General features: G+C 41.8%; 1 protein-coding gene across 3 annotated transcripts in view; it reads left to right on the top strand.

Annotated features, from left to right (window-relative positions):
• The first annotated feature begins 1781 nt into the window (after positions 1–1781).
• FBXO10 (F-box protein 10) overlaps positions 1782–24985 on the top strand; it is a 69204-nt gene continuing 46000 nt past the window's right edge. For all 3 annotated transcript variants that reach the window (XM_079926202.1, XM_079926201.1, XM_079926200.1), the window contains exons 1-2: positions 1782–2249; positions 5317–5409. The gene's annotated coding sequence lies outside the window, so the exon portion shown is untranslated. The remainder of the gene's footprint in view (positions 2250–5316; positions 5410–24985) is intronic.

The following is a 24985-nucleotide window of genomic DNA, read 5'->3' as shown; positions in this document are numbered from 1 at the left end:
GCAGAAAGAAGAGGGGACTCAACTGTGGTTTACAAATGACGTTCTTATAGTTAAGTACTTATATTTAAAAACAAATTTTCTATGTGACAAGTGATGTTTGCACCACTAATGAGAAAGACAGACAGCATGCTCTTATAGAAAGCGGCTGTTGTACTCCCTTGAAAGGCTTAGCTGTTTTATACAAATGCCAAAACAATAATGTTGGCTGACACAAATCCGGAAACTCGGGCTTTTGATTGCTTTTTGACAGACATCTAGACTACCAGTTTCATACAATGGGACACTCTTCAAAGGATTAAACATGTTATAGCTTTGCCAGTCATACATAATGAGATAAATCATCATGCTCATTGTAGCGTGAACCTCCCCTGTTCTCATCTGATCTGACCTAAGTCAGAGTGGTCTACTATTTGTATCTAGCTACTGTGTGTACAGCTTTGTCTTTGCTTAAAATAAATTGTTGGCCTTAGGGTGTGTGTTTGTGTTTTTTTCCATTTATAAAAGAGAAGCTGCATAGTAACTTGGGCCTCACCTGAGTTTACTAATAATACTAAATTCATCATATGGTAATAATAGATGTAATATATTTTTATAGAATACATTCTGTAGAACTAAGGACTGAGATAGGTCAATGGGATCATATAGATCAGCTATTACAAACCTCAATCTGGTGCAATGATTTCTTTTTCACAGCAGTCTTAAGTTAAATTTCTGAGGCTTACATTCTCTTCTAAAATCCAGAGGTCTGTATCCAAATGCGTTTTAATCTCATTTGGATGGCACACAGGCATTTAAAATTTAACAAGTCAAACACTGAGTTCTTGATCTTCCACCATCCTCCCCAATATATTCCCCTTACAATAGTTCACTAAATAGCACTTTCATGGGCCCAGTCAGGAGGTTAAGCTATAACACTGGGGAATCCCCCTAATTTCCCACATCAAGCCAGGTTGACTACCTCAAAAAAGTATCTCAAATCTATTTCTCCATCTTCACTACCATCACTACCATTACTCCAGTCCAAGTCTTAACCAATCCACTTGCTTCCACTCTTTCTTCTGTCTATTCTCCACATAGTAGCTGGCATACTTTTTTTTTCCAATTTTTATTTTCAAAATATCATACTTTAAAAAGAAAAAAAAAGGTGTCAAATCACTTACACCCTCCATCCTTTCAATGCCTTCCTTTTATATAAAATTTTAAAATCCTTATTGTGACCTAAATGTTGCATGATCTGGTCCCTACCTGCCTTTAATTTCACTTACACTGTTCTCTGGCAACACAATAAGCTTCAGACAAACTGGACATCTTCCATTTACCCAAAGAGCAATCTTCTCTCCTCTGCCCCACCCCGCCCAAGAGCTTTCACACAGGCTTTCCCTGCCTCTCTTCCAGCTGGCTAACTCCTTACCTTTCTCTGAAAAGTCTTCCTTGACCACCCTCCCTTGCCCCCTAGTTTTAAATCTGGGTTCCTTCAATGCACTTACCACAAATTAAAATACATATTTATTTAAGTGCTATCTGATTAATGTCTACCTTCTCCAATCAAAAATTGAGGACAGAAACCATATCATCTTTGTTCACCTCTGTGCCCATAATAATAACAGCAGCAACAACACTTAGATAACATTTACTATGTGGCAGGTATTGTGCTATACATAAAATTATTTAATATATACTCCCAGAATATTGTTTGGACCATAGCCAGCGGTCAGTTTGTTGAATGTGTGAACCCAGCCCCTATGTGCACACCTACAAAGCTGCTCACTACCTCCTGGAACATCCCATTACACTGATAGATAACTGGTGATTGGAAGAATCTTCTTTATATCGACCCCAGCTGCCTCCCTGCAATTTCCACCCAGTGATTCTATTTCTGCCCCTGTGGGGCCACGCAGTACAAGCCTTAATTGCCCCTTCGCAAACTCGACTTCGCAGCATCTGAAGACTCATCCGCCGCCGCTGCGCAGACTCCGCAGAGTTCGTTTCCGCGGCGGTGGTCCGGAAGCCCAGCCCTGCCGCGCGACCGCCGCTCCCGGCATCCCCCGCCCTGCGCGTCACGTGACAGCGCCGCCTCTCAACGGCCCAGCAAATACCTGCCCAGCAAATACCGCCCCCGGGCGGGGCTCAAGGCGTGACCGGCAGCCCGTGACCGGCAGTCCGTGGCCGCGCGCCGCCGTCTTCGCTGCGGCCCCGGCGCCCGCGGCTGGCACGTTTGTGGGCGAGTGTCCCGGATAGCTCCCGGCAAGGTAAGGGGAGACAGCGCGCGGAGGCTGCGGGCAAAGTCGTTCTGCCCGCGTCCCCGGGATGCCCCGGCCCCGGAGCGGGGAGCGGCCCGGGGGAGGGGGCGCGGGCGGCCGGGGGCTGCCTCCCGGGGACCTAGGGCGCTTTGCGAGGCGCCCAGTCGAGGAGGTCCGGTTCGGTCCTGCCGGAGGCTGAGCACCTGGCCCCGGCGGGACCAGGAATGGTGCTCTCAGGCCGCCCTGGGCCCCGCGCTCCCGCTCTCTGCTGGCACCTGGAGGCTCAGCTGCGCCGGAGAACAGCTGTGCCTTGGTTTCTCCTCCTGTGAAACGACCGGGCCGGGAAGGTGGGTCTCTGCGGTTGCCTTCAGCCTTGAGGTTTCGCGAGTGTGTTAGTGAAAGTGGAAGAGGAAGAAGCAGACTGGAGATGGGAAGAACCCTCACCTAGGAACGCAGGAGCGAGTGTCTGAGGCCGGGCACCTTTTAAGTGTCTTCTGTATTTTGTGCAAGTCGCAGACCTCTCCCGAGACTCGGTTTCTCCATTTTTAAAGTAAAGGTGATAACCCCTGACCTCCCTTGCTCACAGGACTACAGTGAAGAACAGATGGAAAAGCCATTTGAAGAGCCAGAACTCAGGAGTCAGTTACACCTGGGTTCAGATCCTAGTTTTGCCACTTACTGTGCGTTCTCGAGCCAGATAGAACCCTCATCTGTTAAAAGAAAATAATAACCTTAACAGCTCATGAGATTGTTGTGAGGATTGAGTGTAATAGGACTTAGCACAGTGTCCGGCAGAGAAATGCTCAGTAATTAGTGCTGTTAGTACAAGTATTAATAAGCTAGAGAGACATTCACGTGAGGGATGTTTAGAATAATCACACATCCGTTTCTGTGTATTTAGTCCTAAAAAGAGTGCTGTTTTGATTTCCTAAGAAAGGGACCAAGTGGAACCCTTTCCCCTTTTTTCTGTCTGGGTCCCCTTTGCCTTCTCATTTACAATTGGCATGTGAACCCGTTGTTTCTACCAAATGAGTCAGGCAGGATGGGAACATTACTGGAGCAGACGGGTATCAGATTCCCACTGAGGGGAAAGAAAAGTGCCAGGCATGTGCTGCCACCAAAAAAAGCACAATACAGTGATTGACTGTCAGAGCTGGAAGATGCCTGAGAAACCATCTAATCCAGCTGTCTCCTTAGGCAAATGGAGAAACTGGACCCAGAATTGAGGACAGGACTTTGATTTTCTCAGGACCCAACAGAATGTTGGCACTGGGTGGTGGAAAGAACACACACTGTTTACCAGACGCTTTGCTTTCCGTGAGTTCTAGCCTGTTTCTTCATTTATTCAACAGGTATTTATGGAGCACTTCGTGCTTGTATACCTGCTAGGAGCTGGAGAGGAAATACGCACACACATTCCTCTGCTGGTTTTTGGTACAATTTGAAATAATAAGTTCCAGCTCCCAGTGAGCCTTCTTCATAGCAGCTGGCCCCAAGGGACAGAGAAGCACACAGAGAGGCCTGAATTGTTTCATGATCAGTCACAGCAGTCCCAGAGCCCTTGTTGAAGCCTGGTGAGATTTTAGAGACTGGAGAAAATGCTGCTTTGTCAGGGCTTTTAGTAAAGGATTTCCTCTGGCCTGCAGTGCTTGGATTTCTTTTTCTGATTTCAGGCCTCTTACTGTTTTTAGATTCCTGAAAAGAGCCACCCTCACCACAGTGCCTTCATTTTGGTTTCCATGGTTATCAGATGAATTGTATTTTTATGATAGCACAAGTAGCTGTTAAGTAATACATGGTCAAGAAGTCCCCGTTCCCTATGGGTTTGTTTTCTGGTGGTGGTTCTCTTTTTTTTTCAGTTACAGTGCAGTCATACTATTCTTTCCTACCTCCCCACCTGTTTCCTTTAACAATAGTGCATCAGTGGCAGGGCCAAGAGGAGTGGGAATAAGTAGAAACAGAGATAAAAACACGTATAGACCCTGGTTTAGGTATCTCAGAACCTTTGGAGGAATAATCCAAAGGCATTACCACATGCAAGGGGCAAATCAGTGGGACTCTGATAAAGATGTAGATTGCAAGCCAGCGAGAGCTTTCAGAGGTGGGAAGGATCCTGTCTTGGGCAACCAAGAAGACATCACATATTGAGAAGCTTTTCAGGGAAGATTTAAAAGAAACAAGTTCCTTTTACGTATGTCAGTCACATAGTAATAAATAGACAGTACAAGAAGCATTTTGTTCTTTCAGTTTGCCTTAATGAATGAACCTTCTCTTAAGTCACCTATCATGGGCTTTGTCTGAGATGTTTCCTTATTTCTCTCTTTACTCTTTCTGTTAGCTTAGTGATGTATTAGTTTCCTACTCATACGCATGATATTGTGTACATGAAGGTAGATAAGCAGAGACATTTGGTTAAGATTTTGTCTGTTTCATTTTGGATGTTTAACCTGTGTGCCTCATTTCACCAGTTGGGTTCTAAGCAGTCACATGTTTCTTTATTTTTCCAAATAACCTCCCAAGTCCCCTTAATACACTTTTTAGTGAGAATTCTGATGTCTCCCACTTCCAAGCCCCACGGGGGCTCAAACACTCCAAAGAAGTCAGTCTTTCACTCTCCAGAGGGGAGAGAACTGCAGAGTCTGAGCCGTCCACCCACATTGTTATTTCTGACACAGCTGTATCATATCACAGTTGAAGAGCTGCCCTGCACGGTCTAAGGATGTGTGGTCACTGCTGCTCAGTGCTTTTATTGGACCATGTTCCTGCCAGCTTGATGCCATGCTTGGCTTCCAAGTTTAGAGCTTTTTCAGTTTGTGCTGACGTGATTAGCCATTCTCCCAAAGCACCGCACTCTGGGCCACGTGTGGAGCTTGTCACCAGGCTGGGTTCCTCCAGTCTCCCCTGTTTGGGCGGCCCATAGGGCCCTTTCTTACTAGCAGCCTTGGTCAGGGTCACTCCAGATCACCCAATAGATATCCCTATTTTCAAACCTTTTATCAGGGTTTGGAGGCTGAATCCCTTCTCTGCCTGACCCTAACCCAAAGCTTTTTGGCACATTGCTTCTACTCCTCTCCAGGATTCTGCCTACTGAGGATACTCAGGAATGCTAACCTTTAACCAAGATATCTACTCCAGGACTTTGGACGCCTACTCATCTCACTTTTCATAGGTAAGAGGAATCCTCTGGTGACTCTTGGGAAAGCGTATATCTGTTCCTGAGAGACTCTGTCCACCTATAGTCCTAAGAGAAGTAGGCATTATTGAAAATTTACTTGACACGTATCCTGTTAGGGATTTGGGGGTGCCAGGTTTTAATTTAAAAATGAAGGATTTTCAGTTCCCTCAACTTGCCTAAGAACCAGAAAATAATCAGTATGTCTATTTCATTGTCTTTGTTTTAAACTTTTAAAAATATGAGATACAACAAGAATGCAAGTGAGTAAAGCCCATAAATGTATAGTTTAACAATTCTAAGGAAAATACACATGTAACCACCACCTATGTCAAGAAATAGAACATTGCCAGTACTCAGTACCCTTTCCAAATCATAAGCGCCTCCCCAGAAGAAACCACTATTTTGACTTTTATGATAATCATTTCTTTGCTTTTCTTTGTAGTTTTGTCACCTATGTTTGCCTTCCCAAACAATACAGTTCATTTTTACTAGTTTTTTAACTTCATACATATAGAATCATACTGTGTGCGTTTTGTGTTTGCTTCTTTTGCTCAACTTATTTGTGAGCTGAATCCATGTGTTGACCACACTTATTTTTATCGCTAACAGTGTTTTATGTTATGAATGTCACAATGTAGTTATTCATCCTATAGGTGACAGATACTTGGTATTCAGAAACTATAAGCAACACAAGAGCAGTGCAGCCAAGAACAACATCCTTAGACATTTTCTATTGTGTATGTGAATGAGTTTATATATGTTGAAGTGGAATTGCTTTGCTAGATAATGCCAAATAGTTTTCTAAGTGATTGTACCAATTTACTTTCCTACCAGCAATATATGAGAGTTCTAGTTGTTTCTTATCCTTGCAAATGACTCGGTATTGTTGGTTTAAATTTTTTAAACTATTCTCATGGGTGTATAATGATATCTCTGTGGTTTTAATTTTCTTTCCTTGGTTACTACTGATGAGCACTTTTTTGTTGGTTAATCAGATGGCCTGTTTTGTAAACTGCCTATTAAGTCTTTTCCCTGTTTTTCAGTTTTCTTATTGATTTATCGGAGTTCTTTATAAATTTTGGTTAGTGGTTCCTTGCCAGTTATATGTTTTAAAAGTATCTGTTACTCTGTGACTTTTTTTTTTTTTTCCGGTATGCGGGCCTCTCACTGTTGCGGCCTCTCGCGTTGTGGAGCACAGGCTCTGGACGCGCAGGCTCAGCGGCCATGGCTCACGGGCCCAGCCGCTCTGCGGCATGTGAGATCTTCCCAGACCGGGGCACAAACCCATGTCCCCTGCATTGTCAGGCGGACTCTGAACCACTGCGCCACCAGGGAAGCCCGCTGTGCGTCTCTTTTCATCCTCTTAAATGTTGATATCTTAGACCCTATTCTGTAGAAGCAGGACCTGAAGTGGGGATTCATGCTCAAATGGTATACTGAGAGAAGTGCTCAGGAAGAGAATAAGGGAAGCAGGATGGGAAGAGGAGAGGAAGAGAACTAGTTGAGGTGGCAGTTTTCTGGAGAAGGGACCTCTGTGTGTTGTTATCAGCTGACACTTCTATCTGGGGAATGGATGTGCTAGCCAGTAAAGAGGATCTGTGTGGGACACCGATGGTTTTCTCTATAGTCCATCTGATACATTGCCTTCTATGTTAAATTCACTCCATCCAGATACAACTTCTCCAGGATTCTGGTTGGTCACAATTTCTGGGGAAACTTACAAGAGGAAGGTTAGTGGGACAAACTACAATCCCTGCTGCTGCGGTTAGTCCAGAGATCAAACTAATGCCCATCTTCTTCCACCTCCACCATCCATATTAGTTTCCCCTCCTTTGTCCCTTGAATATTGGAGAGAACTCAGTGATGAAGCCACCTGGGTCTGGAAGTTTATTTTCTTATGTTATTTTTAACCATAGATTCAACCTTTTTAATGGTGCTAGGGCAATTTTTTCAATTTCTTCTTAAGTTAGTTTAGTAAGTAATATTTTTCTAGGAATTTGTCTCTTTTAAGGTTTAAAATTTATATAAAGTTTATAATATTTCCTTATTATTCTTTTAATGTCTGCAACATCTGTAGCAATATCCCCTTTTCATTCTGATTTCATTTTTATGCTTTCTCTCTTTTTTTCTTCTTGAGCTTCAGTAGAGGTTCCTTTCAAAGAACCAACTTCTGTCTTCATAGGTTTTTTTCTGTAGTAAGTTTGTTTTCTGTCTTCATAGGTTTTCTTCTGTAGTAAGTTTGTTTTCTATTTCTTTAAGTTCTGCTCTTTTAAAAAAAAAATTCACTCTCCTTGTATATATTTTGGTTTTTCTTCTAACTTTTTGAAATGGATGCTTAGTTCATTAATTTTTATACTTTTTATTTTTATTCTTTCCATTTAAGGTTAAACATTTTTCTACAAATACCGTTTAGCAAGAGCTCACACGTTTTGATATGTAGTATTTTAATCATTTATTTCTAAATATTTTCTAGTTCCCATTGTGATTTCCCCTTTGACTCATAGGTATCTTAGAAATGTGTTTCTTAATTTCCAAACATGAGTATTTTCTAGTTATCTTTTATTAATTGATTGTAGTCAGTGAGCTTATTCTGTATAATCTTAATCTTTTAAATTTGTTGATATTTCTGTTAGGGTTCTGTTTATGGTGAGTTTTTATAAGTGTTACATGTGTGCTTGAAAATAATATGAATTCTAAAGTTATTGGATTTTATGTAATGGTTCTATGTAATGCCACTAGATCAGGTTTATTAATTATATTCAAATCTTCATCCTTACTGATTTTTTGCCTATTCTAGCTATTATAGAGAGAAATGTGTTAAAGTACACAACTGTGATTATGAATTTGTCTATTTCCCCTTTTTAATTTTTTGCTTTATATGTTTGAGCCCAATTATCAAGTGCATACAAGTACAAAGTTGTTGTACTTCCTAGTGTGCTAACCTTTTATCATTATGAAGTTGCCCTTTTTATTTCTAGTAAAAGAATTTTTTTAGCCTTTTATCTGATATCAGTATAGCTACGCCATCTTTTTTGGTTAATCTATGCAGGGTATATCTTTTTCCATCCTTTTAGTTTCATCCTTTCTGTATATATGTGTTTTGGATATGTCTCTTATAAATAGCATATAATTGGGTTTTGGTTTTTTATAGCCTTTGTCTCTTAACTGGAACATTTAGTCCATATTCATTTAATATAACCACAGATGTATTTAGGTTTAAGTTTGTCTTCATATTTTATGCTTTCAGTGTGTTTGTCCTGCTAGAACTCCATTTCATTTTAGCTCTTTTTTCCCTTTTTTTTGAGGTGGGTGGGGCACTATTTTTAATCATTTGCTTTTTTCCTTCTAGTTTGGACATTATGCACTAGCTCTTCTTTAATGGTTACCCTTGAAATTTTAACTTAACCAAAGCTGATAAATTATGGAAGTGATAAATAGCACTACTCTTCTTTTGGACAGTACCAGGACATTAGACCATCTGAACTGTCTTTTCCCCTTGACGCTTAGTGGTAGACTTGTTGTAATACAACGTGTCAGCTTTGATTAGAGTCATTTAAGCACCCACAAATGGAACAAATGAGATGAGGGAGGAAAAAAGTGAGAGAGCAGAGAATTTCCTTGAGAAAACTATGTGTATATTTGTCAGGACTCTTGGTTGCAAGTGACCAGCTTAGGCACTCTTAACTTTAAAAAGAAAATCTATTGGCTTATAAAACTGCATAGCTGGAAATAGGGGCTCAAAAAATATTTTTAGGGTTCTCTCTCTGTCTCTCTCAGTCACTCAACCTTGCTTGTCTTAATTTGGCTTCGTTCCTCAGATGGACTCTTCTGAGTTGTCCCTATCTCTGGCAAGGGGGAGGGGATATTCTGATCACCTACTTTGGGTCAAGTATCCATCCTTGGTGGATGGAGGACTGAGGCACTCTGAATGACAGCCCCACCAGGACTAAATGAAGTGGGAGTGGGGTTCTTCTAAGAAACCAAAAGAGGGAAGGTGTGCCAGGCAGACAAAAGTTACAGCTACCAACCATCCCTACACTGAGTAATGGCTGAAGGAGAGTTACAAAGAAAGAAGAGGTTTAGAGAGGTTGCAGTTGGAATTAACTCAGTTAATCTGTACAAGAAGAAAAAGGGGAGGACATTACCTGTTCATGAGCCCACTGACAGGGAAGGAGGAGGCCGGTCAAACAACCACCTCCTTCACCCACCAGCCACTGGGCACTTCAGCATTGTTGGCTGAGGACATCTTGGTGGTCCACAGCAGCAGAGGTGTGGGGCTCTCTAGTATGTGGAGATGTTTTCAACATGTCAGCCGTGGTGCTTGCTATTCCCCCAGCCTTTTCTAAGAGAAATTTCTACATCCACAACTCCTGTTCATGGAGGGGCAGCCCGAGACATCCATGTTTCTACCATAAAATCTTGCTCTATCCCTGCCCCCTGGTCAGAACTTACGGAACCAGGGATGGACGTCAGACCCAAGAACAGCCAATTCATAGTCTCACCGGGGACCTCTGATGTGACCTAGTGGAAAGAAAGATGCATGTTCTCTTAGAAATTTGAACTGGGGACTACAGTTGGACATAGCTATAGAAATCGAAGCTGAAATGGTATATAGAAAGAAGCCATGAGGTAGAGTCAAGCCTTTGAGGAGTCTTGGCTAGTGATCTTAGGAGGAAGCAGAAGCAATGAGGTAGAGAAAATTTTGTGTAGCCTCCAGGCAAAAAGAGAATGGAGCAGACCCTTGGAGAGTGACTGAATCATGCGATGAGTGAAGACCCAGACTCCAGCTGCTGAGGGCCTTGGGGCTGCCATTGATCCAGACCTTTCTAGACTCTGGGAAGCCCAGACCTACTATGGTTCTATTCTTTTTTTTTTTTTAATTTATTTTATTTATTTATTTATTTTTGGCTTCGTTGGGTCTTCGATGCTGCGCTCGGGCTCTCTCCAGTTGCGTCGAGCGGGGGCTACCCTTCATGGCGGTGCGCAGGCTTCTCACTGCGTTGACCTCCCCCGTTGCGGAGCACGGGCTCCAGGCACGCGGGCCCCAGCAGTTGTGGCCTGCGGGCTCCAGAGTGCAGGCCTAGCAGCCGTGGCGCACGGGCCCAGCTGCTCCGCGGCATGTGGGATCCTCCCGGACCAGGGCCCGAACCCCTGTCCCCCGCATCGGCAGGCGGACTCCCAACCACTGCGCCACCAGGGAAGCCCTATTCTTGTATTTCCATAAAATCCTGTACCCTTAATACCACATATACTCTTATGATAAGCTCTCCCTTATTTGTACTTGTAGTCAGAAGACTCAGTAGAACAGACATTCAGAACTTAGGGGCAGTGCCTACATGGGTGGATTGCTATTGCTGCCAGTGCTCTTCCAGTACTACAGTTCTGAAAAGAAAACTCACACTCTTTGCCATCAGATGGTCGGCAGCTACAAACGTTGTTAGCTCAGTTACAATAAAGAATCCTGTACACCCAGCGCTTGGCCTGGTGGGACTATCTGGGGTAGTTGGTTCGGGTTGGTTGGGGCCGGCTTAAGGTCTGTATTCGTTCCTCATTGCTGCTGCACAGCTCCCTGCTGGGCGCAGGTCTGCTGCTGGGCACAGGTGCCTTGATTTTCCCAGAATCTGGCTTGAGGTCCTAAATCTTTGGGCCAGGCTTCCTAACAGAGTACTGCTGTGTCACATCCAACTCAGACACTGTGTGATACTCTACTGCGTAACAGTTGCAGGAGTAAACTCATCCTTATTTCATGATCTGTGAGTTTATGTGTAATGGTGAGGATAGAAGGTCCTTGACTATCATGTCACAAGTTAGGAACCCCAGAACCTCAGAAAGGAAACTAGGAAGCAGGAAACTAGGAGGCAGGCTATTGTAGTGGAAAGAGCAGGGGCTTTGGATTCAGTCCAGGCTGGGAACAGAAGCTGTGCTGCTTACTAACTAAATAAAAAACGGTTTATCCATTTATTCCTGGAATTGGGCATAAGAAGACTACCACCTCTCTGGTTGTTAGAAGTGCTTATTGAGATGACATACAAAAAACACCTGGTATTTAATAAGCTCTCAACACATCTTTCCCTGCCCCCTCAAGGTCACCCAGTGAATCAGAATCAGGACTAAAACCCAGGTTTTGGGTTTCCTGACCCAGGGCACTCTCCTAGGTGAGAATGAATGGGCAGTGCATTGAAGGAGGGAGAAAGGGTCCTTACAGCTCCCAGCCATAATCAGAAAGCACTATACGTGCATCAGAACACAGCATTCTGGTCTGTGTCATCAGATTTCAGAGCGGAAAATAAGAAAGTGTTTATCTCTCATGCTGAAGAGAACTGAGATTTGAAGAAATGATAGAAAGCCTGGATGAGATTTTTGTCATCTTCAAAATTTTAAGTTTTGTTTCATTTTCCAATAGTGTGTGTAGGTGTAGGTATATGTATGGGGCTCTTTCATGGTTCACCGTATTTTAATCTCTGTACTTTCAAACTAAAATCCACAAAACTTTAGGAAATGTACTTTGATTTGAAGAAAAATCTAAAATCCTTAACCCATTACAGTTCCTCAATGAATGCAGTTTGTATAATAGTTATTTGCACTGGTGTTTAGTATGTCTCATAATGTGGGAGGAAAATATATTTTTTTCCCTTGAAAATATTAAATAGAGTTCTGAACTGTCCTGGTTTTCCCCCCGCCCCTTTTTTATTAAAAGCAAAATTCCCACCACTTTGATACTGATGTGGCCTCCCCTAGGTAGGAAGTAAGTGCATTCTTTTTTATTATACAAAGGTGGGACTTGAATGCAGAGTTAAGTCCCTGCCTTCAAGATTACCCAGTGAGAGAGAGGCAGAGCCCCAACTAGAAGCCATTTGTGTCCCTTTTGTCTGACTCATCTCAGTATGGGGTAGGGCCATCTGCGCTGGGTCTCGAGGCAGCTTGTCACTGCCCCCCAGGTTAACAAAAACTGTGTGAACTGATCCAGCTGATCTCTCTCCCTGACCCCTTCAGGCTCTCAGAGCTTCGGCCAGACGGAGCTTCTCCTTACTGTGTCCTCAGCCCAGCTGGAAGTTTCCTGCTTGGAGGCTTGGCTGACACTGTTTCCTCTGCCCACAGTCCCCCTTCCTGCATTCTCTGGATGCACCAATTTTACCCATATCTCAGAGTCCAGCTCAGATGCCAGCTCTCCCATGAAGCTTGGCTTAATGGTTAAAAACCCAGACTTTGGGGTCAGGTCTGGCTTCAAAAGGGGGCTCTGCTACAGTCTAACAGAGTGATTTGGGGTAAGCCGTTTGTCACCTAAGTTCTCTCACTTAGTTTTTTTATCTGTAAAATGAAGACACATACTTTAAATCAGTGCTTCTTAAACATATGGTACATATGGATTCTCTGGTGAAATTGTTAAAGTGTCAGTTCTGATCCAGTAGGTATGGAATGATGCCCAGGAGTTGGCGTTTCTAACCAGTTCTTAGGTCCTGGAAACAACATTCTGAGTTGTAAGGCTTTGAAGAGATGTTGAGAGAATGAAAGGAAATAACGCATGAAAAGTGCTTAATGCTGTTCCCTTCAGACAGTCGTGCTAAGTAAACAGTAGCTCCTGATGTTTTTGTTGCCTTCTATTATAACTGGCTGATTCCACTAGCTAAGGGTCACATTTTTATTCACACACATTTTTATTTACAAACGGGCTTTCCCTCTTTTATGGCACTGAGCACTTTTCCCCTGTATTGTGGGGTGTTCTGCAGGGGTGGGGGTGGCGCGTTGGGAGTGATATCTTTGTCTCCTACCAGACTTGACGGTGGGGTCTTTATCTGATTACTGACTCCTCGCAGTGCCTACCACGCAGTCCTATACATAGCAAGTGTTGACTACATACTTGGGTTTTATTTACTTTTTTTTTTATTCCACAAGGATCTATCTCGCAGTATGGATTCTATAGCTGAGGCTATTCAATAGTCTCAGCTGTTCTAATATACCAGATAATGATGATGGTGATCATTCATTCATTGTTTATTGAGCACCTACTGTGGGTCAGGCATAGTTCTAGGCATAATACAAAGCAGTGATACAGAGTTCCTGCCCTCAAGGAGCTTATATTTTACTCAGGGGAGACAGACAATAAATAAAAGTATTATATAAAATGTAAGCTCCTTGAGGGCAGAGAATGTCTAGTTTGTCACGGTGAATTTCTTCACAGCAGGTGTTCACCTGGCTGCCCTACGTCTGCATGTGCTGTCTCACTTCTCACAGGGGTGGTCCCTGTGCTGTAAACTCGGTCCTTCCTCACGTCCCCTTCACCCACACCACACATCCACTCACACAAAAGCGTTAGTGAGCTGCAGAGATGTCACTAGAGGTTTTATTCCTGACCCTAACTTGCCGACCCATCATAATGCTCAGTGACCTAAATGGGCACAGCAGCCACCCTCTCAGAAGCAGTGGCAGCCTAGACAGCAGGACAAAGCACAGCAATGCTTTGGTTCCGGTGCCTCACGTTGACCAGAGTTCTGTACAGTTTTCTCAGGGTTCAATCCCAATCTCTCCTTTATCAAGTCCTTTTCTATTTCATGCCCTTTAGATGTTAGGGCGGCAAGGCCTTGGTCATCTTCACTCTCTCTAGTGATCTTACGCCATGGCTTTAAATGTCATTCAGGTCTCTCTTCAAATGTCACTTCCTCAAAGACCTTCCTTGCCAACCCTATCTAAAATAGCACATGTGGGGGGCTTCCCTGGTGGTCCAGTGGCTAAGACTCCGTGCTCCCAATGCAGGGGGCCTGGGTTCCATCCCTGGTTGGGTTGCTAGATCCCATATGCATGCCATAACTAAGAAGTCTGCATGCTGCAACTAAGAGTCCAGATGCCACAAGGAAGATCCTATGTGCTGCAACTAAGACTCGGTGCAGCCAAAATAAATAAATAAAATAAATATTAAAAAAATAAAATAGCATATGTGTGCATGCCCACATACACGCCTTAGCCTGCTTTATTTCTCTTCTTAGCACTTATGTTATTATTTTTTAAATGTATTGCCTGTCCCTGAGGGTCTTGTCTTATTTACTGCTTGTCAGAACTTGGAACAGTGCCTAGCACAGTAGTAGACAGTAGACGAATATTTGTTGAATAAATGATTTTTTTCCTTTGGAAATTCTCAAAATTCTCATGAGGGGTAGCAAGATAGCCATCATTAGCCTCTTTACAGATGAGGAAATAGGCTAACTTTAACCTCACTTGAGGTTAAAGGATTTGCCTCAAGTCACGGGGAAACAGTAGAGCCTGCTTGTCGAGAGCCAAGTTTCATGGGACTCACCTCCCAAGAGAGTGGCCTCTGCCTTCCCCACTGAGGCTGGGGACACCAAGTGGCCCAGAGGCATGCGGATCCCTCCACTGTGCGGTTAGGTAGAGGCCACACAGAAGCCCTGAGTTCTCACTCTTGGGAACACATTAAAAAAGGAACAGCTTGAGGTCTACCTCAGAACCTGCTCCCTCCCATCCAAACAAGTTCCCACTGTTGTTTCTTTACAGGCACAGGCCGTAGGGGGTATTTGTTACTTTTAATTCCATAGCTCAGAGGCCCCAGTGGCAAAAAGAAGGGCAAAACTTGAATACATTTTTTAAAATTGAAGTAGATTTACAATATTGTGTTAGTTTCAGGTATACAGAGTGATTTAGTTATATATATTTATTTTTTAGATTTTCCATTATGTTATTGCAAGATACTGAATATAGTTCTCTGTGTTATACAGTAAATTCCTGTTGCTTATCTACTTTATGTATAGTGTAATAGTTTGTGCCTGTTAACCCCATATGCCTAATTTACTCCCCCCTGCCCTTTGGTGACCATGAATTTGTTTTCTGTGTGAGTCTATTTCTATTTTGTGTGTAGATTCATTTGTACTATTTTTTTAGATTCCACATATAAGTGGTATCATATATTTGTCTTTGTCTGACTTACTTCACTAAGTATTGTATAATATTCTCTAGGTCCATCCGTGTTGCTGCAATTGGCTGAATAATATTCCATTGTGTATATATACTGCATCTTCTTAAACCATTCGTCTGTTGATGGGCACTTGGGTAGCTTCCTTATCTTGGCAATTGTAAATAGTGCTGCTTTGAACATTGGGGTGCATGTATCTTTTCGAATTAGAGTTTTCTCTGGATATATACCAAGGAGTGGGATTGCTGGATCATATGGTAGTTCTATTTTTAGTCTTTTAAGGAACCTCCATACTGTTCTCCATAGTGATTGTACCAATTTATATTCCCACCGACAGTGTAGGAGGGTTCCCTTTTCTCCACACCCTCTCCAGCACTTTTTATTTGTAGACTTTTTGATGATAGCCATTCTGACTGTGTGAGGTGATACATCATTGTGGTGGTTTTGATTGCATTTCTCTAATAATTAGCAATGTGTGGCATCTTTTCATGTGCCTGTTGGCACATGTCTTCTTTGGAGAAATGTCTATTTAGGTCTTTTGCCCTTTTTTTTTTTTTTTTTTTTTGTGATACGTGGGCCTCTCACTGTTATGGCCTCTCCCGTTGCGGAGCACAGGCTCCAGACACGCAGGCTCAGCAGCCATGGCTCACGGGCCTAGCCGCTCCACAGCATGTGGGATCTTCCCGGACCGGGGCATGAACCCATGTCCCCTGCATCGGCAGGTGGACTCCCAACCACTGCGCCACAAGGGAAGCCCTTGCCCATTTTTTGATTGGGTTATTTTTTTGATATTTAGTTGTACGAGCTGTTTATGTATTTTGGATATTAACCCCTTGTTGGTCGCATTGTTTGCAAATATTTCTCTGATTCTGTAGATTGTCATTTCATTTTGTTGATGGTTTTTTTTCGCTGTGCAAAAGCTAAATTTTGCTTTTGTTTCTTTTGCCTTGCGAGACCTAAGAAAACATTGCTATGATTTATGTCAGACAATGTTTTGCCTATGTTCTCTTCTGGGAGTTTTGTGGTGTCATGTCTTACCTATAGGCCTTTAAACCATTTTGAGTTTATTTTTGTATATGGTGTGAGAGAGTGTTCTAATTTCATTGAGTTTACGTATAGCTCTCCAGCTTTCCCAACACCACTTGTTGAAGAGACTATCTTTTCTCCATTGTATATTCTTGCCTTCTTTGTTGTAAATTAACTGACTGTAGGTGTGTGGGTTTATTTCTGGGTGGTGTAATTTCTGGGCTCTCTAGTCTGTTCCATTGGTCTATATGTTTTTGTGCCAGTACCACACTGTTTTGACTACTGTAGCTTTGTAGTATAGTCTGAAGTCTGGACGGGTTATACTTTCAGCTTTGTTCTTTTTTCTCAGGATTGCTTTGACAATTCTGGGTCTTTTGTGGTTCCATATAAATTTTAGGATTATTTGTTCTAGTTCTGTGAAAAATGTCATGGGTATTTTGATAGGGATTGCATTAAATCTGTAGATTGCTTTGGGTAGTATGGCCATTTTAACAATATTCATTCTTTCAATCCAAGAGCATTGGATATCTTTCCATTTCTTTGAATCATCTTCAGTTTCCTTTATCAGTGTTTTATAGGTTTCAGCATATAGGTCTTTCACCTCCTTGGTTAAATTTATTCCTAAGTTCTGTTTTTGGTTTTTTGGTTTTGTTTGTTTTTTTGACATGATTTTAGACGGGGTCACTTTTTAACTTTCTCTTTCTGATATTTCATTGTTAGTGTAAAGAAATACAATAGATTTCTGTATATTAATCTTATATCCTGCTACCTTGCTGAATTCATTTATTCTAATAGTTTTTGTGTGGAGACTTTGTGTAGAGAGAGTATCATGTCATCTGCAAATAGTGACAGTTTCACCTCTTCTTTTCTAATTTGGATACCTTTTATTTCTTTTTCTTGCCTGATTTCTGTGGCTAGGACTTCCAGTACTATGTTGAATAGAAGTGGTGAGAGTGGGTATTCTTGTCTTGTTCCTGAATTTAGCAGGAAGGCTTTCAGCTTTTCACTGTTGAGTATTACATTGGCTGTGGGTTTATCATAAATAGCTTTTATTATGTTGAGATATATTCCCTCTATACTCACTTTGGTGAGAGTTTTTATCATGAATGGATGTTGCATTTTGTCAGATGCTTTTTCTGTGTCTATTGAGATGATCATGTGGGAATACATTTTTTTAAAGTGTTAGCTGGTTATAGAAATCCCTGTTGCTCTGTGGATCCCCATGGATTAGTGTTGTAAAGATATGGTAAATAATGCCAAATGGAACAACAGAGAATAGGACGTTTTCATGAAAGGAAATCCTCTCTAAGTTCAGAGGGCTCTTGAGGGGAGAACTGTCAGCCCCAGTCTCGATCTAGCCTTGGGGTGTTGCCTAGAGTTGGGGACATGGGAAATTTTGGAGGAAGACAACTGCTGAAGGATGGAAAAATCCCCTGCTGGGAAATCCTTCTTCCTGCAAGAGGCCAGATCCACTACCCTTTGCTTCCCACTGTGGGGTGAGCTTCTCGGAATCCCAAGAAAACTGAAGCCCTAGTAGTTTCTGTGTCAGGGACATTTGCCCCAAATCCTCCAGAGACCCTCACATCATCCTGAGGGAAAGAAGCTATCATTTAATATTTGCAAAGTTGTGAGTTTCTTCCCTCAGTGTTCCACCCAACGTTACTCTCCTGGATGATCTCCTTAAAATGCAGCTCTAATCAGGCCACTCCCTCCTGAGGAACCTACAGTAGAGTACAAGCTTCTGAGTTTGTCATCTAATGCTTATATCAAATATGCAACATATATAAGAGAGCAGAACTCCAGTGACCCCAGCGGGATAGAACAGGGACCAACTGAGGAAGTAACTAGGATCTAGATTTCAGCTCAGTATTGGGAAATATGATATTGAATCACTGCAGACAAGCCATGGAATGGGTGGTCTCCAGGAGCTTCATAATAGCACTCTTTAGAGTTTCACATGCTCTTATCAGTCAGGAAGGGCTAGGTTATGCTGTAGTAATAAACAGTCCCCAAATTCTATTAACCCAACACACAGGATTATGTTTCATGCATGGTATCCATTTTGGGTTGGCAGGGGGACTCTGCTTTTCCTAATCACTCAAGGACCCAGGCTACCAGAGTAGCCATCATCTCAAATGTTGCCAGTTGCTGTGCTGGAAAGAAGAGAGCTCTGGATGATCTTGCACAGGCAGTGAAGTGCTCCAGTTAAGAAGTGACACACATCCCTTCTCAAAACTCATTAATTAGTACTGGTCACGTGACCCTACCCAACCAACCACAGGAGGGACTGAGAGTGCAATCCTGTCATGTGCCAAAAGGAGGGGAAACTGGAAATAGTTGGTAAAGAGAACTAATTATCAACACAATATGCATTAGATCTTTTAATCCACACAGCAATCCTTTGGGGTGGTATCAAGCTCCCCAATTTACATATGAAGAAACCAGGCCCAGGGAGGTTAAGTGACTTGCTCAGGCTTTCATACCACTTAATCCTAGGTCTTCTGACTTTGCAGGATACTGGGAGAGCCACTCACGGAAAGGGTTGAAGCTCCCAATAAAGGGTTGAGAGCCCTTTATTGGGAGTGCTGCATCAAAGTGGGGAAAGGGGGCGCTTTTCATTACAGTCACCAGGCATCTTGGTAAAGTTGCAGGTAATTGGTTCCATTCCAAAGATTCTTTTTTTTTCTTATATTTAATTTAATTTTTTTTTTTTATTGAAGTGTAGTTAAGTTACAGTGTTGTATGATTATTAGTTCGGGGTGTACAGCAAAGTGATTCAGGTATATATATATATACACACTTCTTCAGATATATGTACTTCAGATTCTTTTCCATTATAGGTTATTACAAGATACTGAGGATAGTTCCCAGTGCTATACAGTAGGTCCTTGTTGTTTACCTATTTTATATATAGTAATGTGTATATGTTAATCCCAAACTCCTAGTTTATCTCCGCATCCCCCCACTGTCCCCTTTGGTAACCAAAGGTTTGTTTTCTTTGAGTCTATTTCTGTTTTGTAACTAAGTTCATTTGTATCATTTTTTTAGATTCCACATATAAGTGATATCATATGATATTTATCTTTCTCTGACTTCACTTAATATGATAATCTCTAGGTTTTTTTTCTTTTTTTTTTGCGGTACGTGGGCCTCTCACTGTTGTGGCCTCTCCCGTTGCGGAGCACAGGCTCCGGACGCGCAGGCTCAGCGGCCATGGCTCACGGGCCCAGCCGCTCCGCGGCATGTGGGATCTTCCCGGACCGGGGCATGAACCCGTGTCCCCTGCATTGGCAGGCGGACTCTCAACCACTGCGCCACCAGGGAAGCCCTACCACATCTTCTTTATCCATTCATCTGTCAGTGGACATTTAGGTTACTTCCATGTCTTGGCTGTTGTAAATAGTGCTGCTGTCAACATAGGGGTGCATGTATCTTTTCACATTAGGGTTTTGTCCAGATATATGCCCAGGAATGGGATTGCAGGATCATATGGTGGTACTGTTTTTAGTTTTTGAAGGAACCCCCATGCTCTTCTCCATAGTGGCTGCACCAATTTACATTCCCACCCCAGAGATTCTGATTCTGGAGATCTGAAGTGGGGCTAGGAACAGGCCCTGGGTGATTCTGAGGGGGAATGGTCAAGAGCCATGTTTTAAGAACCTCTGGGGTGATTCTGAGGGGGAATGGTCAAGAGCCATGTTTTAAGAACCTCTGGGAAGTCCCACCAAGTCTGGTTTAAAGATTTTCTTTCCTCTTGAGCTCTGTAAGCTGCAATTATGCTTAATACTTTGTCTCTCAGGTTGTTATTAGCTGTGTCCATTTCCTGTCAACTTCTTTCTCATCCTAGAATCCCTCACACTCTGTAAGGGCTATGTTTGCAAAACAAAGGAACGAGAAATAAAAGGGATTTTTAATTCTCTAATTTTTTTAATTCACAGTGAAACTTTAAGCATTTCTATGTAAGAATTTCTGTGTAGATGCAGGAATTTTGTGGGGGGGGAGGGCCCTTGAAGCTGTGTTTATATAGTAAATTTATATAAGTTTGCAAGAACTAATTATTCACCAAAAAATTGGGGTAGAGGCATGATGGCATTTCACTTCTGTTTATTCATTTACTTAAAGTCATGCTTTGTGCTAGGTATTAGATGGTGTGTTTGGTTCTTGCTGTATTCTCTATAGCTCAATTTTGGTGGCCCAGTGTATTCCTTATTGATGGGCTACTGTGGCGACTCATCTGGGACAGGAGTTGGCAGTGCTGGGTACTGTGGGATGTCACATGGAGCATTCAGCGGGTTGACTGGGTTGAACGCTAATAGTGAAATAGGTTCAAGTCAGCAATGAGGTTGGATGCAGTAATCAGGCTTGGTGGTTGTAGTTTGAGTAACTGTGATTTGGGTCTCTACATCCTCCTGAGGATTGGAGTAGTGACCGTTAGCATTGGGTCCCAGAGAGGGCCCTCCTGGGCAGACTTGTATGACGCCATAGGGAAGCCTGTCACCTGGAAGGCTGTCGAGATTGGGTTTCGAGATTGCGTTTCTTTAGGATTCTCTGATTCACTCTTGAACACCTGTCAGAGTTGTCCCTTGTAGAAGGAAAGAACATTGTGGATAAGGCACGTTGGAAAGTACACATTAGATGGTGCCCCTGGAAGAACAGCATACAGTTATAATCAAAGATGCTAATAAATTGGAAAGTGAGAGGTAGGGATGAGGAGAGCAAGGAGTCTGAGAAGTAGGTCAGAGTTCTTAATAATGACTGAAAGATACTCCTTCCACATGCAGCAAGTGGTCCTTCCTGGTATGGGATCACCGTCTGGGTAGAAATGTTTGGGTGGTTGACAGTTTGTATTCTTTTCTATAGGAACTTGTTAAAATGGTGATAACAGTGTTCTTCTGGTGGTTTTAAATTGAAGTAGCAATATAATAAGGAAAAAAGAAGTGAAGCAAGGACAGAGAAGACTATTGTAAATGAGCTCCTCTTAATAGGGATATAAAAAATTTACAAAGATAAATGTGAACTGTGTGGGACACAGGGTAGTCAGAGGAGGCATCTGTTATGTGGAAGAAGGAGGCTAAATCTGAGGTTTCAGGAAGGGACTGTGTGAAGGGTCAGCGTTAGAAGAAATGTGACGTATGAAGTCACTGAACTCAGAGAATCATGTACAGGTCACCAAGACCTGATGGACAGGCAAAATAGCATTTTAAATTAAATTACCTCATAAGTGAGCCAAGAACCTAGTTGGAGGAGAGGCCCACCTGAAACTGAACTGCATTCAACCCACTCAGAGTCCTGGCATCAGAGCTCCTCCCTCCTGCAAATGACACTGTAATGAGAAGAGCAGCAGTCAAATTAGGAAAGGGGCAGAGCTGCAGAAGGTCTGGGAGATGTTTGGGAGGAATGTGGAGTGCAAACATAAGTTGTGAGGGAAAGAATGAGTTATGTGAGAGTTGAATATGAAAGAGTTAACTTAATCTTACTAGAGGTACTGCTGACCTGTTTTTTTCCCAGTGACTCTGGTCAAGTCACCTGTAGGTAATAATAAATCATGTACTTGTCTCCCTTGGTTTATTTATTGGCAGCATTTCCTGAAAGAACTTAGAGCCTCAGAAAAGGCAGAATCCCACTCTCATAATACCTGAGACATGTGGACCTGGTGTTGGAATAATCTGGGCACTCTGTTGCTTAGAGTGATTTTCTTTTCTGTTGCTCTGAATAATTGGAGTAGAGAAAGGGGGTCAACACCAGGTATTGGGTCTTCAGAGAGCAAGGTATCCAGTCCTTGCCAAAGAAACCCACATTCTGGTGGAGGAGACAGAAGTCTGCTGAAAAGGCTTAGAAACCATGACCAAACCTAGTAGAAATAAGCATCTCTAATACCCAAATTGTGGTCTTGAAATATTGCTTCCACTAAAAGAAACCAGAAGAATAAGCTCAACTGATTTTTGACAAAAGTAAAAAAGCAATGCAGTGGAGAAAGGATAGCGCTTTCAACAAATGGTGCTGGAACAGCTGGACGACCATAGGTCCAAAAAAAATGAACTTCAAACTAAATCTTATACCTAAATCAAAAATTAACTCAAAATGGATCATAGACTTAAACGTGAAGGGTAAAACTATAAAACTTTTAGGAAATAAAAAACAGGAGAAAATATTTAGGATCTAGAGCTAGAGCTAGGTAAAGGGTTCTTGGACTTGACACTAAAAGCCCAATTTATCAAAGGAAAAGTGTAAAATTGTACTGTGGTGCTGGCATAAGGATTGACAAATAGTTCAATGAAACAGAATAAATCACCCAGAAATAGATCCACGCTACTGTCATTTGATTTTTGACAAAGGCACCAAAGCTTTAAGCCAATAGGGAAAGGAGATTCGTTTTAACAAATGGTGCTGGAATAACTGGATATTCACATAAAAAAATTAACTTCAACCTCCACCTCATACCATAACAAAAATTAATTCATGATTGTATCATAGGTCAAAATACAAAAGTTAAAACCACAAAGCTTTTAGAAGAAAATACAGGAGAATATCTTCATTGTGTGGGGATTAACAAAGGTTTCTCAGGTAAAAGAAACCAGTAATCATTTTTTAAAAAAAAAGTATGTTCAGCTTCATCAAAATTAAAAACTTCTCATCAAAAGATACTATTAAGAAAGTGAAAAGACAAGCTACAGAGTAGAAGAAAATATTCACAGAACATTTATCTGGCAAAGGATGTATAAAGAAGTCCTATAATTCAATAATAAAAAAGACAACCCCATTTTTAAAAAAATAGACAAAAGATTTGAACACTTCAAAAGAGATATATGAAAGGCCAATAAGCACATGAAAGTGTTCAACATCATTGGTCATGAGGGAAATGCAAATTAAAACCAAAATGAGATACCGATTTCGAAAAAGATCCACGCACCCCTGTGTTCATAGCAGCATTATTCACAATAGCCAAGACATGGAAGCAACCTAAGTGTCCATCAGCAGATGAATGGATAAAGAAGATGTGGTATATATATATACAATGGAATATTTCTCAGCCAGAAAAGAGAATGAAATATTGTCATTTGCAGCAACATGGATGGACCTAGAGATTATCATACTGAGTGAAATAAGTCAGAGAAAGACAAATATTACATGATATCACTTATATGTGAAATCTAAAAATAATACAAATCAACTTATTGATAAAACAGAATCAGACTCACAGACATAGAAAACAAACTTACAGTTACCAAAGGGGAAAGGGGAAGGGGAGGGATAAATTTAGGAGCATGGGATTAGCAGATGCATGCCATTATATATAATATAGATAAACAACAAGGACCTACTGTATAGCACAGGGAACTATATTCAGTACTGTATCTTGTAATAACCTGTAATGGAAAAGAATCTGAATCTGTAACACTATATTGTAAATCAACTATAGTTCAATAAAAAAATGTTTTTAATGAGGTACCATTACATATCCACCAGAATGATACAAGACCGACAACAATAAATGTTAGTGAAGTTGTGGAGCAGTGGTGTTGCTTATACATTCGTGGTGAGAGTGTAAAATGTTCTTTGGAAAAAGAACCCAGCAATTTCCCTTCTAAGCATTTTTTTAAATATTTTTTTTACATCTTTATTGAAGTATAATTGCTTTACAATGGTGTGTTAGTTTCTGCTTTATAACAAAGTGAATCAATTATACATATACATATGTTCCCATATCTCTTCCCTCGTGCGTCTCCCTCCCTCCCACCCTCCCTATCCCGCCCCTCCAGGCGGTCACAAAGCACTGAGCTGATCTCCCTGTGCTATGTGGCTGCTTCCCACTAGCTATCTACCTTACGTTTGGTAGTGTATATATGTCCATGCCTCTCTCGCGCTTTGTCACAGCTTACCCTTCCCCCTCCCCATATCCTCAAGTCCATTCTCTAGTAGGTCTGTGTCTTTATTCCTGTCTTACCCCTAGGTTCTTCATGACATTTTTTTCCTTAAATTCCATATATATGTGTTAGCATACAGTATTTGTCTTTCTCTTTTCTGACTTACTTCACTCTGTGTGACAGACTCTAGGTCTATCCACCTCATTACAAATAGCTCAATTTCGTTTCTTTTTATGGCTGAGTAATATTCCATTGTATATATGTGCCACATCTTTATCCATTCATCTGATGATGGACACTTAGGTTGTTTCCATCTCTGGGCTATTGTAAATAGAGCTGCAATGAACATTTTAGTACATGGCTCTTTTTGAATTACGGTTTTCTCAGGGTATATGCCCAGTAGTGGGATTGCTGGGTCATATGGTAGTTCTATTTGTAGTTCTTTAAGGAACCTCCATTACTGTTCTCCATAGTGGCTGTATCAATTTACATTCCCACCAACAGTGTAAGAGGGTTCCCTTTTCTCCACACCCTCTCCAGCATTTATTGTTTGTAGATTTTTTTGATGACTGCTGTGAGATGATATCTCATTGTAGTTTTGATTTGCATTTCTCTAATGATTAATGATGTTGAGCATTCTTTCATGTGTTTGTTGGCAGTCTGTATATCTTCTCTGGAGAAATGTCTATTTAGGTCTTCTGCCCGTTTTTGGATTGGGTTGTTTGGTTTTTTGTTATTGAGCTGCATGAGCTGCTTATAA

The sequence above is a fragment of the Stenella coeruleoalba genome (genome assembly GCF_951394435.1).
Source record: "Stenella coeruleoalba genome assembly, chromosome: 7".
NCBI classification, from domain to species: domain Eukaryota; kingdom Metazoa; phylum Chordata; class Mammalia; order Artiodactyla; family Delphinidae; genus Stenella; species Stenella coeruleoalba.
This window is presented reverse-complemented; position numbering and strand designations above follow the sequence as displayed.